Here is a 16,825-nt window from a genome sequence, read left to right as displayed (position 1 = left end):
GTCCCTAGATATCGCCTCATAACCTTTTCTGATTATTTAGTTTAAATTTTCCTTAAGGAGGCCTGACAGTGAAAAATTTAAAAAAAAATTAAAGTTTCACAAATTTCGGATCTCTAAGATAAGAAAAATATGCTCAAGAAAGGATTCACTCGAAATCAACTTGGTTCGTCTACTAGAGCCCATCAAACTACCAACTATCAATTTTCATATAAGACAGACAAAATCGGGTCAAAATACTGATAAAATCGTAGGTAGACAAAATCGGATGCTGATAAAATTGGGTATTCACTGTAATAGGATTTCAAAACCATATACAACAAATTTCAATACTTATACACTATTTATGAAAACAAAATTGAATCATGCCCACACTAAACATCACACCCTGCGGATGCAAAGTGAAGAACCACTGGCTTATAATATCGGACCGAGCCGTACCACTCTGAGCACGCAACCACGAATAATTGTCGTAACGCGTAGCCATCGTAGCCTTGGCCAGGTGTATTGGGTGCTGTACAATCGACGGGATATCGAACCTGAAATGCACCGAACCGATGGCGGCGTGTTGTTGTGGTAGGTTAAAAAGAAAAGGGCAAGTAAGCAAGTGAGTAAACAAAAACAAGCGGTAAAAAGTATGTAAGCAAAGTTGCAAATCCTCACTGACTGCACCGCGGCGCGGAAATGCATCGGACCCTGCAGCAAGTAAGCAACAACAACAATAACAAAAACGGCGACCGACAGACCGACCGAAGAAGGTGAGTACATCGGTGTGCATGGCGTGATAATGGTGTTTGTATAGAATGTAGTTTCTGGGGTGTAGCGCATGAAAATGTGCAGCAAACATGTATGATTGATTGTAATGTGCGAGGTAGAAGGCAGAATTAATAGTTGCTGGAATGGAAGGCATAAGGAATCGTGATAACTGCGGTAAACACATGCAGTTGAATATGGAAATATTTGAAAGGTAATATCCCGCCACCACAGGCGAACTCAGACTGTGTTTATTTTTCCTAGTTCGACGCTGCATTTACATATGTAACAGTGCAATCCATACTATTACGACGCAAAACCATGCAACCATGCTGCAGGTATGGGCTATTTATGAATGGTGCCTCTTTCACAATAATAGCCATCTTTTAGGTTCGACGGTAAACTCTTTTCCTTCCATTCGGTTGTGCTCCAGTGATTACTGTTTACTATCCTGTTTATTTTCCAGCTACATTACACTTTACCGCCACTCGTGTAATCCTGTAGACTACGCCACAGTATAACCCGTGGCATTGTATTTTGTTTTCGAATGAACTCAAGACAGTGGGCGTGTATGAGACAAGCATTACCTGAAGAGCATTAAAAAGTTATGTTTGAATTTAATACCACAACAGGGTATGGCCACCCATTGTTGTATTATTATACAGAATAATTTGAAATGAGTTAGCTATCAAACGCTCAGACTCACAACTATCGTATCAAGAAGTTTGTAATTAGAAAACAAATCAATTAAATATCGGTACAAGTTTCCTATTGTCGAAGGCAAAAAAACAACGTATTATTTACAGTTTGTTGTTTTTGCTACCCGTCCGTATCTCGCTGACTCAGTCACTCACGGCGCGCCTCGAACGCAATAATATACATACACACGTATAGCAATACATCGCATGTCCGATGCCAAACGGTTTGTACAACCTTACCAACAGTCCACGATTCAGATTGGGAAAGGCGCAAATCTATCTTGTGGTTTGTTGTTGCAGATTATTACCTACTACACTCGCTCGCGAGTAACCGAATCTCTGTGGAGCCCGTTCGTTCGTAAATAAGATAGGTTTTTTGCCTGTCGATAGTCTTGTTTTTGCAGGCAACGTTGCTGCTGCTGTGCTGGGCTGGAATGTAGCTCTTTTGGTGACGGTGAGAGTGTGTTGTACTGCGCTACTACTATTACCACACCATACCATCAGAAATGCTGAGTGCTCGCTCACCAACACATATTATTTAGTGGCGCGCACTCGCATTCCCATCACTTATTTCTTGGGCAAGCTGATCGATCCCCCCAGCAGGCGAACACTAGGGACGATTTATTTTGAATAGCTTTAGTCGGAGCAGCATGTCATGTATTTGAGTTGCGTATTTTTTATTTAAAAAATATTTTGATATGCGCCCAAGAGCGCAGTATGGCAGTTAAAGCGAAACGAATATTTTTAAAACACTATGTCCCGAAACAATTTTTTATGAGCGAAAGAAAAATATAAATATTTTATTTATCAAAACTAAATCATTACTTTGACCGGCCACATTTTCCTTCAATTGTTCTCGTTGACGCTTCTGCAGAACCGTTTCAAATAGCGGGGTTAAGTTGTTTGCATTAGTAGCGTAATTCTTGTACTCAATTAATCAATCAAAAGTTAATTTACTAAAGAGACGCTTAAACTTCTCTTTTTAAGAAGTTTTACGCTTTCTAGTAGCGGTTTATTAATAGGGATGTTACGGAAGACGACAAAATAAAAACGCGCCCAATCAGCGCGACATTTTGACCAGTTGAAAAACCCAATAAATACTGCCAAAACTTGCAATGGTTTTTTTTCTTGAAAATTCTAGGAAACTTCTCTTGTACTTTTCAATGGGATTAAGTTCTGAATAGTTTATTAACAGGCTAAACAAAACGTGTCTTATTTGAAAATATTCCTAGCCTTCAGATTTATTTTTAAATTCAGCGTGACAAATTATTTTCGACAAAATGTATTTTGGATAGAATCTGACACCCGTTTGATTTTACTGTCATCATTGACAATGATTCTAAAAACCGATCCGTCCGATAAGGCAGAAGAAGGCTGATTACAAAAAATAATTGTGTGATTGTCTTTTTCTTACCGCATTGTCTGACCGTGTATCCGCATGCTTCTTATTCGATTAGCGAACGATGAATGAAGCACTTAGTACAAAAATACATACGGAAATTATATAACTTCGCAATGTTTGATTAAGTCTCTTAGATGCACCATACCGACAACTCTGTTTGAAATACACGTCATTTACGAACCTTTTTGTGTTTTTCATACAAGTAATACATGCTTCAAAATTTAATACAAAATTGGTTGCCATTTGTCCAACTGATCAAAGCAAATAAAATGTAATTTTGTTCAGTACAATGAAAGCTAATAAATTTCACAAAATTCTCTCCTGTTTCTTTCGAATGTATTAAAAGGAGCCTTGCTATTGACACGACAAAATAATATAAAAAAACTTGGATAGATTTCCCAAAAGTTACTAGTCATGATTGCATTCTTTTCAATAAACCCAAGTAACAATTCTAGTTTTATAGCACACTACAAGTGTATTTGTAGTTTTAAGAGGAGCTTCAAGAGTGCCATGAAACCTCAATTGTCACTAGGGGATGCGAGGTTTTTGTGAACTCAGCTAACTAAAGCTGTTAACCAACTATGGGAGGTTTAGAGGTTGCGAACTTGTAACTGAAGTTGCTGTGATTCGATTTTGATAAACTTTCGACATTTTTTAAAAGTATGTTTTTGGCAATTAAGTGCAAACCAAGCTTCGGAATGGAACCGTATATTGTCAATAGCGGTTGAAGGTTATTCGGATATGACTGGGCTAAAAATGCAAATCGATGCGGCATTCGTCTTAGAGAAGGTTACAAGTATTATCGAGCAAGTATACAACCCATCCGAGGCACCAAGTAACAGTAGCCAGAATACAGATCTGTAACCTGTGAGACCAGTTGCTGATAACACTTGATGGATGTGTTTTGATTAACGATGGAACCTATGCGATTTCAAACTAATTCCGTGGCTCAAATTTTTCGTGGATGAATTCGCAAAAAATATGATTCAGCAAGGGATCTGTTCATGTGGCATGAAAATCAACATTTTAGGGACAGATAGCACTATGATTTCGAAACTAAATAAACCTCAACAAACGGATGTTTATCTTCATTAAACGATCCCGTTATGTTTTGGATATACTTAGCCAGCGGCCATTACAGCGAGGACGTGCTACGATGATACAACACTGGAGTACAGTTCATCCCAAAACAACAAACCTTATTCATATTATAATAGCATACATTTATCGTGAACAACATGTTGAATGAACATGTTAAGGAGATTCTGATAAAACTGAATCTATGTCGAAAATTTAATACGCGCTGAATGTGCGCGATACGTCAAATGAAGAACGTAAAGCGCGACAAATCCTCGGAAATCGCGCATTACACCAAAACCGCGCAATACACACGGAATGTTCGCTAAGCACTTAATGTTAACTTTAAACTATACTTTAAGATACTATCCGAGTTTTTGACCAAGACACTTAGTACAAAAACCACGAAAACCTGTCAAAGATGACCCTGCTTGATAATAATGCCCGAAAACAGGATCCTAACATTTTAATTATGGAGTTTTAGAAAACATTCTGGAATGAATCCAATGGCGCTCCACAGATGTAACGTTTTCGTTCATGTGTTTATCGATCTCCTGAAAATATTTTTTTCTATATCTTATTTCGTATACAGCAGCCTACCGAACGCACATTCTGTGCTTACTATAATTTTTAGAGCTCTGATGGAAAACGACAGCTTTGGTTGATCGTTTGTGTTTGAAGACATGCAAAATTTGATTGCTTAGCACATGATAATCATTTGACTCTATTGCGTATAGATCTTCAAAATCCTTGTATTTTCCCCTTCTTGTAACATCAGAAAACTAAACACTTCCTGTGATAGTAGTAAGGATTTATGAAACATACAGGAATCGCCAATGCATTTTTGCTTTTCTCATATGGTCGGTGTTAAGTCAGACCGGACTAAGTGACAAAATATTGATTTCGAGAAAAACGGGTTTAAAGTTTGAATGGCAGCATTGTCTACGTTATAATTGAAAATTATTTTTTGCCATAACTCTTGTTTATAGTTACATATTTCAAATCTGGCAAAAGCCGAATTTAGCTGACGAAATTCTTTATCCAGTGTTATCAATATCTCATTTTTTATGTTTTGCGAATTAGTCCGGTATGACATAACACCGACCATATAAGGAAAGACTATGTAATCACTCTGAAACTCCACTTTCCAAACGAGTCGGAGTACCGAGTGTCATATACCAGTCAACTCAGCTCTTCAGTTATAGTTAAATTAAAAAGTTTCAAAAGCCTGACCTCTAGGTTACACTGGGTTAGACTCACTTTCGTGCCTAACTACTAAAGACAGTCCTTACTTTTTTCCAATGAAACTGTATCAAATCATTACTTCGTGAGGAGGCTGATTAGCACCTTTTGGTTTTGCTTAGGATCTTTTCGCAACTAACTCGAGTCCATTAAATTTTTCGTGCTTTGTGTCAATCAGCTCCCGGCGTTCCTCGTGTACTTGTTCAGCGAAATTTTAAATTCTGAGCTCTCATAGAAGTTTTGAATATCTGATTAATTTTGAAAACTTCGCATATGCCATGAACTTGGAAATGTGTATATGTTAAAAGTTCCTAATTCTTCAAAAAAAACTTCTGATTTTATTTTACCACGCAGTTTTGTCTTACACTTCAGAGCTCCAGTCTCTTAAAATGATTTGCAGTTAACTCAAAATTTTTGAGGACTTTGATCGGCGTTGTACAAAACTCTTTTAGCTATTGACTAAATGAAAATATATTAGCCAATTATTCAAAATAATAGCAGTGGGTATTCCAAAATATAGAAACTGAAACAAATGCAAATGTATGCATTAATTCGAATACTTTATAGTCAATACATGAAACTAGTACAAGACATTTGAATATAGGTTTTATTACACAAAATTTTTTTTTCAGAATTTGAAATTTCAGGTATCTAGTCTAGTCTACACATACACAGCCAATACATGTAGGTATGCTGGAAAATTGAAGACGTTCGTTGTGTTGTTTGTGTCACATATGTGTCACATGTTTGTGTCAGATATGGTGTGTGACACAATCATTAAAGCGGACAGGCCAACTGTGCAGCGTACAAAATGAAGATGATCCAAAATTATACGGCAATTAAATTATTCATTAATGAAAAACTTAATCAACGAATCATTTTGAACCTTGAATAAGAAAGAAACGTGGACTACCGTACCGACCGTTTAAATTTGGTAGGGGCTTGATAATTCGTTGGGAGTGACTTAGCTAAGGGGGTTAATGGCACTCCTTTGGTCCTCCTAGGATGGGACAGAGGTCCTTGTCCATGCTAATAAGCATATGTTATAGTGTCTTTACTCGCTCTCTGAAATAATGATAGAGAAAATTGTCGAAATCTGTTAATTAGTACTAAACACGAAAACAAAAAACGCCTAACCAGCTCCGAGAATCAAAAAATTAAAAATCCAACGAAAGCGCTTCCATAAAAAAATTGCAATGATTTTCCTGTTTAGTGTGTGTTTGCGGAATTCCCGAATATTCAAATGTTGGAATACATAAATACTTGCATATTTGAGCAAACAAATCAAAACCGACCAGTCGCCACAACCCGAGTCCATCCCGAACATCACTTATTATCACATTGATGAACATATACGCACGGCTATAAAATCACACGTACGAGCATCTTGACGCGCACTGCAGGTTCATGTACCGATTTTATGCCAAACTAGGGGAAAAGGAAAAATAGTAGTAGTAGTTGAGTCTCAAAAAGGCGCGCGGATCCTAGTTGCAACTCTCAATCCAACGTTCCGCCGACTCGAGCAGTTCACCTACGTATGTCGCAACGTCGGAATGGCTTCATATTCACCGCTGAATCAAGGCGTTCTGGAACAGTCTACTGTTGCTCGGTCGGTCTTGCTCGTCTTATTAAGCAAGTACAGGTATACCTCGATAGTACGTACACTTTCGCTTCGTTTAGTGTACGTACTATCGAAACACAAAAATGAAATTCAAAATATTACTTTTTATGTTCAATATTGAATAAAACGGTGCAAAAATAAAATTTATCACTCAATTAATCACCCTATTAGTGATAAACTGACCTACTACCAAGTACTTAATCTTAAAATGTCACAGAGGCGACGCGTCGGTACGTTCAACCTGTTCACTGAACAGGTAGGAACAATCAGACGACCCAAAACCAATTTTGCGTTAACATTAAAGCAGTAGCACCTAAACTATTTTTTGTGAAAGTAATAATGTCCGAACCTTGAAGTTCGATAATTTGATCTGAACGATAAATCAACCCAGCGTCTCCAGCAGTGCTTTCCTATGACCGGCTCAACCAGAAACATGCACGCATCTCGTACTCTCACCACATGCTCTAGAGGGAGCAGTTGCATGAGCGACGGCTGGAATAGCAGCGTGAGTGTCATGGACGAGGCTCTTTCTATTCTCTTTTGCTCCGGTTCAAATCACATATTGAACCAGCGTGCATTTCTGCGATGTACATATGGGCGTTGGAGCTGTGTGCAAAACGAGAGCGCATTATAATTTTCGAACACCTTGCGCCGTACGTTCATAGCTGTTGGTCGAACGCTTTTTTTCTTGGGTAGCCTAACAAGATGTTTCTGCCCCTGGGACATACTAGTTACAAGCGCGTATATATTTGGTTGGTTCAACTATAATAATGAACCGTCAAATTTTGCGTCAAAAATCGCTTGATCTTTGCATTCACATGCTAAAAATATATGTACTGAATGTGTAAAACAGACAAACTCAAATCAGGGGTTGTTCTAATCATGAACGCGTAGATGTTAAATGCCTGTTTGCTGCGATAATTTGCGAGGAAAATACAACATTCAAATTTCTATCAAATTTGAAAGAATTAAGGTATTTTCTTAAACCGGTTGACAAATGTTTCAATCTATCTTAAACAGAAGGACGAATAATTCTCGATGTATAGAAAATAAGATTCTACATTGCAGGTTAATTCAAATCATATAACGATATATAAGATTTAATCTCTTTATCCCTCCGGATGTCGCGCAAACGGCTCACTGAACGAGCAGCCGCAGCTGCTCTAAGACGATTTCGCTAGATTTTCAGAGCAGCGTGCACTCAGTGCACTAGCGGTACTGTCGGAAGGTTATACATGGTTGTATTGCTTATGTTTCTGTCAAGAAATCTTTTTCAATTCTAATTAAGTGGCCACCTTCTCGGATATGTTATACATTTTTTGTTCTTTTTCTACGATAAATTAAGCATTCTACAAGAAGTTTATTGGACAATTCACTGGTGGGATTTGACAACAAATTTGTTTGCGTAAATTTTCTGTCAAAGAACATTTTTCATTGGTCCTATTCGTTAGATGTTGGATGAAATCGACGACGAAAGAATCGGCTGAACAGAAACGTCTCATAGAGACGATTGTGACGTTTTAAGGGTATTGGTGGTACATTGAACAGGTTGACGGTGGAACCACGCGTCGCCTCTGAAATGTCATGGTTTTCATCAACCAGGATGGTTGAAAATGGAGAGTAAAAAAATTTCCTTGGTCCCGTACAGATCTTTTGAATTTGGTAGCACTGCCTAGAGCATTTCTCCAAATTTGTAGGATTTGTTGATTTTCGTAGAACTTCTTTAAAGTTCTAGAACTATCCTGAATCTCTGAAATTCGTCAGATTTGCTTGAAAATCACAGAAATTCTCTGAAGACGTTCTTGAATTTTTGATTTTTCTGAAGCAGAAGGAAGTATTTTTTGTATATTTTACTGGTGTAATAATAACAGCATAATTTATAAAACTGTAAGATCAAACTAAAATTTGCTGGGTTAAAAAGCAGTTGTTCCAATTTTGTGGGTGTGATAACAATTCTTCTCTGATAAATACGGGATATCAGATTGGTTTTTTATTCCTTTCAATTTTGGTCGTTAACAAACTTCAAAAACCCCGAAAATGGAGATTGAAATATATTTGCAAGGTCGATATGATTTTAAATTAAAATTATGCCGGTATATTAGCCAAAAGGTATATAAACCATAGTTACACAAGATAGGTCTTGCTAATCTAGGAAATATTTCTTGAGCCACTCCAATATGGTGGATACATTTGTTTATGACACTCACTAGAACCCCAAACGAGGTATTGAGAAAACTCATTTAGATGCGTTTTTTCAGCTCTATGAGTACTACCAGGCTCCATCGAAGTCGTTAGCCGTGCGAATCTCATCCTTTTCATTCTAAACATTGTATTTCCTAGAGTATATGGGACTCAGTATTCAAATTTTATGCGCATAATACTTGAAGATCGTTCATCAAAAACCGTTTTATCATCGATTTTAACCTTCAAAACTGCCAAAAATCTTCTTTGATGTTCGAAGAATGTCTCGAAATTTTACAATTTTGCTTAACCTTTAAATGCATGAAACTCATTTTTCTTTAGTACTCACTTTCCGGTGTGGATACGATATTTACCTCTTGTTGAGGCTTTATATCACATAATTCCGTATGTTGCCAAAAGGCATACAGTAGTATGCATTTAAGGGTTAAAGTTAGTAAAACTTCTCAGAAGCTTAAATGCCGTACCTAAAGCTTGAAGAGTTATTTTGATATTCGTCATTTTCCTAATTCTGTAAGTTTTTCTCGAAATACTTCGTTGAAATTAATTGTGAGTTCCATCAAATTCACTAGGCATTTTTAAAGTTTGATAGAATTTTATAAAATTTCCAGACGTCCCTGGTGATTAAAATATTTTCCATAATTTCTTAAAATATTCTTGAAACTTCGTGAATTTTCTAGATAAGAATCTCTATATATTACTTAATATCGTAGGATTTTCTTGAAGTAATTGTAATTGTAATTTATTTATCAGCATAACGAAAACTTGTCAGTTACATAAACTTTGTATTCAGTCAAGGAAAAACAAAAGTGAAGTTTAGTACAACTTGACTGAATCACCGCGGTTCACCGATAGCCGTTAAAAAATCTACTGAAACTGTAATAATATTTCTAAATGTTCAGTTCGCAGAATTTGCCGGGATTGCTAAAATATGTATGAAAATCGCGAGCACTCTATAGCTTTCTGTAGTGAATGTCAGTATAGAATGTCTTTCAGGTATTTCCCAAATTCCATACGACCTTCGAAGATCGTCCTTAAAGTTCATTGAGATATTCAGAAGTTTGACAAAACCAAACAACTTATCTGAGTGTCGTACAAATTATCTGAAGTATTAAGGATCTCCTTGTAAGTTGGTAATCTCCCGAAATAAAAAAGAAACTTGTAGGGCGTCCCGAAAGCTTGCGGATTTTTTTATATTTGTTAGATTTCCACGATGACTTACTTAAAGTTTGAAATACTTTGCTAGACTTACAGAACTACGCTGAGTAACACACATCTTCTCTAAAGTATGCAGAAACTCATAGAACTTCCACAAAATATGTCCTATTTTGGTGAAGTTTACAAAATCAAACGAAAAAAATTTTTGATGGTAGGTGTACGTACTATCGAGGGTACGTACTAACGAGGGTACGTACTATCGAGGTATACCTGTATTTACAAAGTTTGCTTAAACAGAATGGCCATAGTATGCGACGACAGAAAATTTTCCTCTACACTTGTTTTGAGGCAATAAACATCGTTTTCAAGGCACCTGAAAACTTTTCTGGTAGCAATGACACCACTAGTTTTTTTTTGCAATTCCTACTGCCTTGCTAAATAGGACTTGTTCTTAAAGTTATTGCTACTTTTCAGTACTTTGTAGCATACTCGTTATTTTTAATAACCGCCACGCATAGTTTCTGCATCGAGTCTACAAGAACTTGACAATGAAGGCCATAAATTCCAGCTCATGATCACGAACTACAGACCAAAGTTCTCCCACATTTTTCTGCTTTGCTTCAGAAACAGCGTATTTTACATCTCCTCACAGATTTTCAATGGGATTAAGGCTCAAGTTACCTGAAGGCTTGGTAGTGTGCGTAAGAAAAATTGTGCTCAGCTCTGCCACTAGATTATCCATTTAAACCTTCTCAAAACTCTAAAAGAAGAATATCAGTCGATTGATTAGATCATCACGATTCAATTCATGCAAAATACCTGCTGGAAAAACCATCGGCTTAGCTGAATGGTGCTTTTGAAAAAGTGGCCGTACCCCAGCACGGTGTGGTAGTGTGACAAAAAATCACAGCCACTTTTTCAAAAGCACCATTTAGCGAAACCGATAGTTTTTCCAGCAGCTATTTTGTATGATTTGAATCGTTGTGGTCTAATAAATCGGCTGATATTCTTCTTTTAGAGTTTTGAAAAGGTTTAAATGGATAATCCGGTGGCAAAGCTGAACACAATTTTTCCTACCCATACTACCCAGCGTTCAAAACTAACACATGCTCAAAAAAGGTAACTTGAACCTTAAGTTCTGGAGAATGCCATAACCTCAATCTTCTTCTCCTGGAACCAAGTTTTGGCAAGTTTGCTTGTATCCTTTGGGTCATTGTCCTGCTGGAACACCCATTTTAGGGGCATTTCCTCTTCGGCATAAGGTAACATAACATCATCAATTATTTTGATGTATCCATGTTGATCCATAACGCCTTGTATGCGGTATATTGGACCTACATCATAGTAAGGAAAACATCCTCACACCACAAATTTCGCTCCACCGTACTTTACTGTATACTTTGGTTGGTATTCTGTTCCCAGTGGACGTTATTGAGGACGGCCCTTTGTTCCAAAGAGTACTATTATTGACTCATCTATCCACAAAACATTCCGCCATCGTTATATTGGCCAGTCAATGTGCATTTGAGCAAGCTTAATGCAATTTGAAACGTACCGGTTTTGTCAATAACGGTACTTTTCGGGGACTACGAGCATTCAATTTGGCTTCCAGCATCATTCGTCTGACAGTCACAGGGCTAACATTTAACCCTCAAAAAGGCAAGCTAAAATTGTGACATCAAGAATCATCGCTCCTAAAATCCAATGAAATCAAAAGCCTATTTTTATCGTTTTGTCAGTGAGAAAATCGGAAGCCCTAAAACGCTCGATCATTTGTATTTCAAATTAATTCAAAGTTCATTGAAACTAGAGAGCTGTCACTAGCCGGACTTCTGAGACCCCTTGCCTTTTTGAGGGTTAAGTTCAAGTCATCTTTAATTTTTAATGGGGTTTTCATTGGATAATTGCGTGCCAGATTAACAATCTTTCGGTCGATCCTCCGGGAGGTACCCGCCTCGATTTTCAGCTTTGGGAGTCCATTTTAAGCATTTCTTTCCAATTTAAGTGGAGCATCGCATAATTTCCTGCGTCTCTCTGTACGTTTTACCTTGTTTTATTAAGTGTTTAATTCAGTCATTCTCCCGCTCGGAACTGGAAACATCCATACCAGCTGTCCGCGAAGACACTCGATCTGATGATTCATAATCATGAAACTAGAAAATTGATTAACGGTGTCAATTAGTACATTATTGGGTAGAGGTCCCAGTGATTATTGATTAACCGCTGAATTATCTATTTTAAAATATTCGAATCGTTGAACAATTTTTGTTCTTATTTTGAAATTGTAGTACTCTGAAATTTTACCCGCTTTCCAGTTTATGTAGATATGGCCTACCAGGAAGAGAACGTTCAATGCATAAAAAATGGCCATGTTGTATTAAATCCAATTATTCGTAAAACTAAACAAAAAATTGAACAACACATAGATGGCTAAAATAAATCCAAACTGAACTATAATAATGGACGCTAATAAACGATTGTCTTTTTTAAACAAAACACACTGCATTCATCCATGGCTTCAGAAGAACAGTCAAAGTCGACAAGTAAAGCAGCCTAGAGTCGTGATAACTCTTCATTTAACAGTTTTTTCCTGGCTATGCAGAGGGACTGGGAAAAATAATATTAAAAACAACATACAAACTACATCAACATCAATAGCAACAAAAATAGACCACAAAGCGTTCTCTCATAAATTCCTAATAGGTAAAAATGGGTTATTTCCTCATTTATTTTGGATTGTCTTGAGCTCCAAAACGAGTTTTGCGTAATGTTGCGATATTAAAAAGAAAATATTTGTCATTCTTTCCCATCCATTTTAGAGCACTTGTTCAATTAAAACTATTACATAAAACCTGTACTGTTTGCCGAAATTTCACTTTTGAAGATTTTTGAATCTCTTTCTTACCTTTGACTTTCACGATTACAGAACAATTCAACCAGCTAACAGTTTGTAATATTCACTGTTCTATATTGCTTTGCTGCACCGCTCTACCAGTCGTAATTATTCGTCCTATTATTTATCCACTTCACCTGGTTTCCTCTTAGCACAATACAATAACACACATTTATACGAGGCCGCTCGCTCTTTTCTATTAGATCAAAACAAAAATAACCATTTATACTTGAATCAAACAACACGACGTCATTGGCCAGCACAATTTGTGGCGAATTTGTGATAGCAAAACAAAAACACCACACGAGGTCGCTGTTTAGAAACATTCCAAGCTACCACCCTTTGGACCTATTGTATTTATTGTTGTTGCGTACTCTAGTGCGGTCTATTCCTACAAACAGCCATTGTTGCTTGGCCAAACCTCCTTGAGCACACAAATGCCGTAAAAAGGCGCTACTTGTTTTCGGAAAACAGGGCGAAGCCCACGAGATTCTCCCATACAACTAGTTAAAGAGGTCAAATGCTTTCTGCAGTGGTGCCGTCTCAGATTGTTATGTGAAATAGATTGTACCTGTACAAACAGAAGGGACCCTTTTGATAAAGAAAGATTAATATTTATAACTTATTTCCGGAAGAATATGCAATGCATTTAAATCAAGGTGATTTGAAAATTGAATATTTTGACAAACAATGTTTCGAATTTATACATAGACTGGTGTACAAATGATTTTATTATTAAGATGTGGTGTAACATCTAATACTCTGCAATCTATTCATCGACTATGTTGTAATTCCATATTAACTTTTGAAAAGGGCTAACAAGATTTGTAAACAAACATTTGTTTTGCTAATTTCTCTTAATTTGTTATAATTTCAACCCAGAAAATTTTTGAAATTGATTCTACGAAGGGTACAGATGCTGATTAATGTGTATGTTACATGAAATTCAACTCGATAGTGGAATAATGAGCGAAATAAGTTTGTTTACAAAAATCTCATTAGCCCTTTTGAAGAATTAATATTGAATTGTAATTTTGTTGAATACGCTACCCTGTCCGATATATGAAATTGATTAGTAATACGGTACAATAAAAATCTATGGCGATCCTGCAATAACTGTTATTATGGTTTATTAATTCTACGATAGCCAGTTCTGCACCAGCAGGCCAAGGAAAATTTAAAATAGTGTTTACATAAAAAAATATTCTTGACTCAAAGTTACACAATGCCTGAAACCGACCTGAACTGACAACACTGCAGAAGCAAAGAGCACAGCAGAAAATATTCTACACCACACATCAAATTCCTTTCGTTACTTTTTTTCGTATTTTGTTCACTTTTCCACTCGGAATGCGCCAACAACACACAACAATCGGGCAGAATCACAGAAAATCGTCACTGAATGCACGAAACAGTCGATCCCGCCGCGAATCTATCGAATCCGGACCAAACCAAATACAATTTGACCGAAAATTCACTTGAAAAACCATGTGTTTTGATTATTTCCACCAGCAGTACGAGTTTTCACTACGTAGTAAAACGCGTCCATCTTGGCTTTTTTGAGTGCCCCGCACGAACACGCTGGTGGGTAGATGCCAAAACAACCGTCGACACCAACACCAGCGCAGATAGAATCAAAATAAGACTGGCCGCGGTCGAAGCGAAAGCAAGATAACGGGAACGAATATTCGTATCAAGCAATGGGAAAACAATATTCATACTATTATATACGCGCTGACACTCACGAGCACCAAGGGTGACCGCATTCGTGTGAGTGCCAAAAGGGAAAAATACAACTTGAGCATACTTGTGTAGGGACTCAAGAAGAGTAAATAATTTCATTCATGCGCCATTCACAAGGTGCGCATTCGATTTCGGTGAGTGCGCGGATTAAAGTGATACAAGGGGTGAGATGATGTGATGTTAGAACGACTCAGGCACCATATCAGTTCGTTGAACGGAAGTGGTTACAATTTTAATTATATGTACGTTGTGAAAAAAGTCCAAGTTTCATTATTGACCATTTCTAAATTTTGCAGAAGTTTTCCCCAAAAATCCAACAAGCAAACGATTAGTTTGCTTCCGTATTCAAAGGACAAGTCAGGGCAACATCAACCGTGATGCATACGAGTTGGAGATAGAGAAACATCAATTCTCTCTAACTTATAGTGTTAGAGCGTTAAAGACAACTGCCAGCCCGGATAGAATTTTACAAGAGCATTTACCCTACAAACAATCATAAAACAATAAATAATATAGTTATTACTGTTTCAACATTGTTTGATCCTAAGTTCTCACAGTAGATTTACAATAAAATTTCATGTAACAATAAATTTCGCTGTTCAGCAAAAACTGATACAGTGCATTCACATTAAATTTTACTGTTTTCGGGAAAAAATGTTTGGAGAAAAATTGATTTTTTTAGTGTTAAGATACATAGCACTGTAAAAGTCTATTTTACATTGAAATTTACTGTAAAAAGTTTAAAGTTTATTGTAAACTTACTGTAAATTATTGTAAAATTACTGTACTGTCACAGTGAAAATCATGGTTTTGTTACTGTACATTTCTATTCGGGAGAAAACTGAGGAAACATTTCGGATGGGCCGTTACCTCTGGGTAAATTTGGGTTATTATAGGAAACAAAATCGTTTCTTTATTTCATACGTTTACGTTTGAGCTCAACATTCTATATGTAACAGTATAGATGCCCAACTCTCAAACTTCAGACAAATTTTAAATACATTTTCGACCCAAATGTAAATTCGTTATTGGTCTTACTTGACAATGGTTTGACAGTTAACTCAGCCAAAAGGATAGCAGTGAAGGTGATAGAATTGAAGATGGGGAAAATATTTATAGAAAAGTTTTACATCAGCTGTTCCGGGAAGACAAAAAACTTATAGCTTAATGACTCATTTGTTAAAAGCACTTTAATAGCCATAAAATCAATAAACGGTAGTTAATATGATCAGCTCTGACAATTGATAAATTATTAATTTTTTCATTTACATGCATTTTTTGATCTCTTATTGTGCCTGAATAATTGTTTTGAACTGTTTGGTCACCTCACAAGAGTTTTGAGGGATAAATCGAGGCTTTGTTTGTACATAATTAGAGAAATTTAAATACTTTGTGTATAATTCGGTCGTCAGCAGCAGTGATGCTATGAAAATTGAAATTTTCATCAATATTCGGAGCATCAGTCGGTTTTTGCTTAATAGCTTGTACCACAAGCGTCAGATCGTTTTGCGATTTCCTTGAAAAGTTGCCAGATAATTTTTTAGGCGATGAGGACTCTTGGAAGAATTATTTTTTGAAAGTCGACCTCCCCATACGAAATCCCGTGAAAACATTAAACCGTGGACGCAAAAATATAGTTTTACCACGTTTCATCAATCGAGCTTAGAATTTGCACAGTTATTTTAGGACCCAAATGGAACCCAGAAAGTTACTCGGATCCAATTTTTTTTTTCATATAAACTTATCCCACTCTACTGAAAAGCTTTAAAATGGTCTCAAATTTGTTCAACATGGGTTCTATAATGGACACCTATTAAACTTTTTAACCTTCATTGGACGATTTTGAAACATCTATTGCTTAAGGTACTTCTTCTTTTAACGAAAAACGAAAGAGAAGGAATCCAATTTCACCCAGCAATAATGTAATGTTCCTCAGGGCCGATCGATATTCGAATTATAAATTTTGGATAAAACAGCCACTTCCTCGCAATCATTTTCCGGTAGCAAACGACAAATTTAAATCACCTGCTAGTAGGTAAAGG

General features: G+C 36.7%; 1 protein-coding gene across 10 annotated transcripts in view; it reads right to left on the bottom strand.

Annotated features, from left to right (window-relative positions):
• Positions 1-14,671, bottom strand: part of LOC131682014 (mucin-19) — a 642,211-nt gene extending 627,540 nt beyond the window's left edge. The window contains exons 1-2 of one of the 10 annotated variants that reach the window (XM_058963148.1): positions 14,519-14,671; positions 13,053-13,236 (exon numbers count right to left, since the gene is read on the bottom strand). The gene's annotated coding sequence lies outside the window, so the exon portion shown is untranslated. Of the gene's footprint in view, positions 1-13,052; positions 13,237-14,280 lie in introns of all 10 variants that reach the window. The other 9 variants (XM_058963145.1, XM_058963144.1, XM_058963154.1 and 6 more) reach the window with 9 other exon arrangements.
• Between the last annotated feature and the right edge of the window lie 2,154 nt (positions 14,672-16,825).

This window comes from Topomyia yanbarensis, chromosome 2 (genome assembly GCF_030247195.1).
Source record: "Topomyia yanbarensis strain Yona2022 chromosome 2, ASM3024719v1, whole genome shotgun sequence".
Classification (NCBI taxonomy): Eukaryota; Metazoa; Arthropoda; class Insecta; order Diptera; family Culicidae; genus Topomyia; species Topomyia yanbarensis.
The sequence above is the reverse complement of the archived record's forward strand: the minus strand, read 5'-3'. Positions and strand labels throughout refer to the sequence as shown.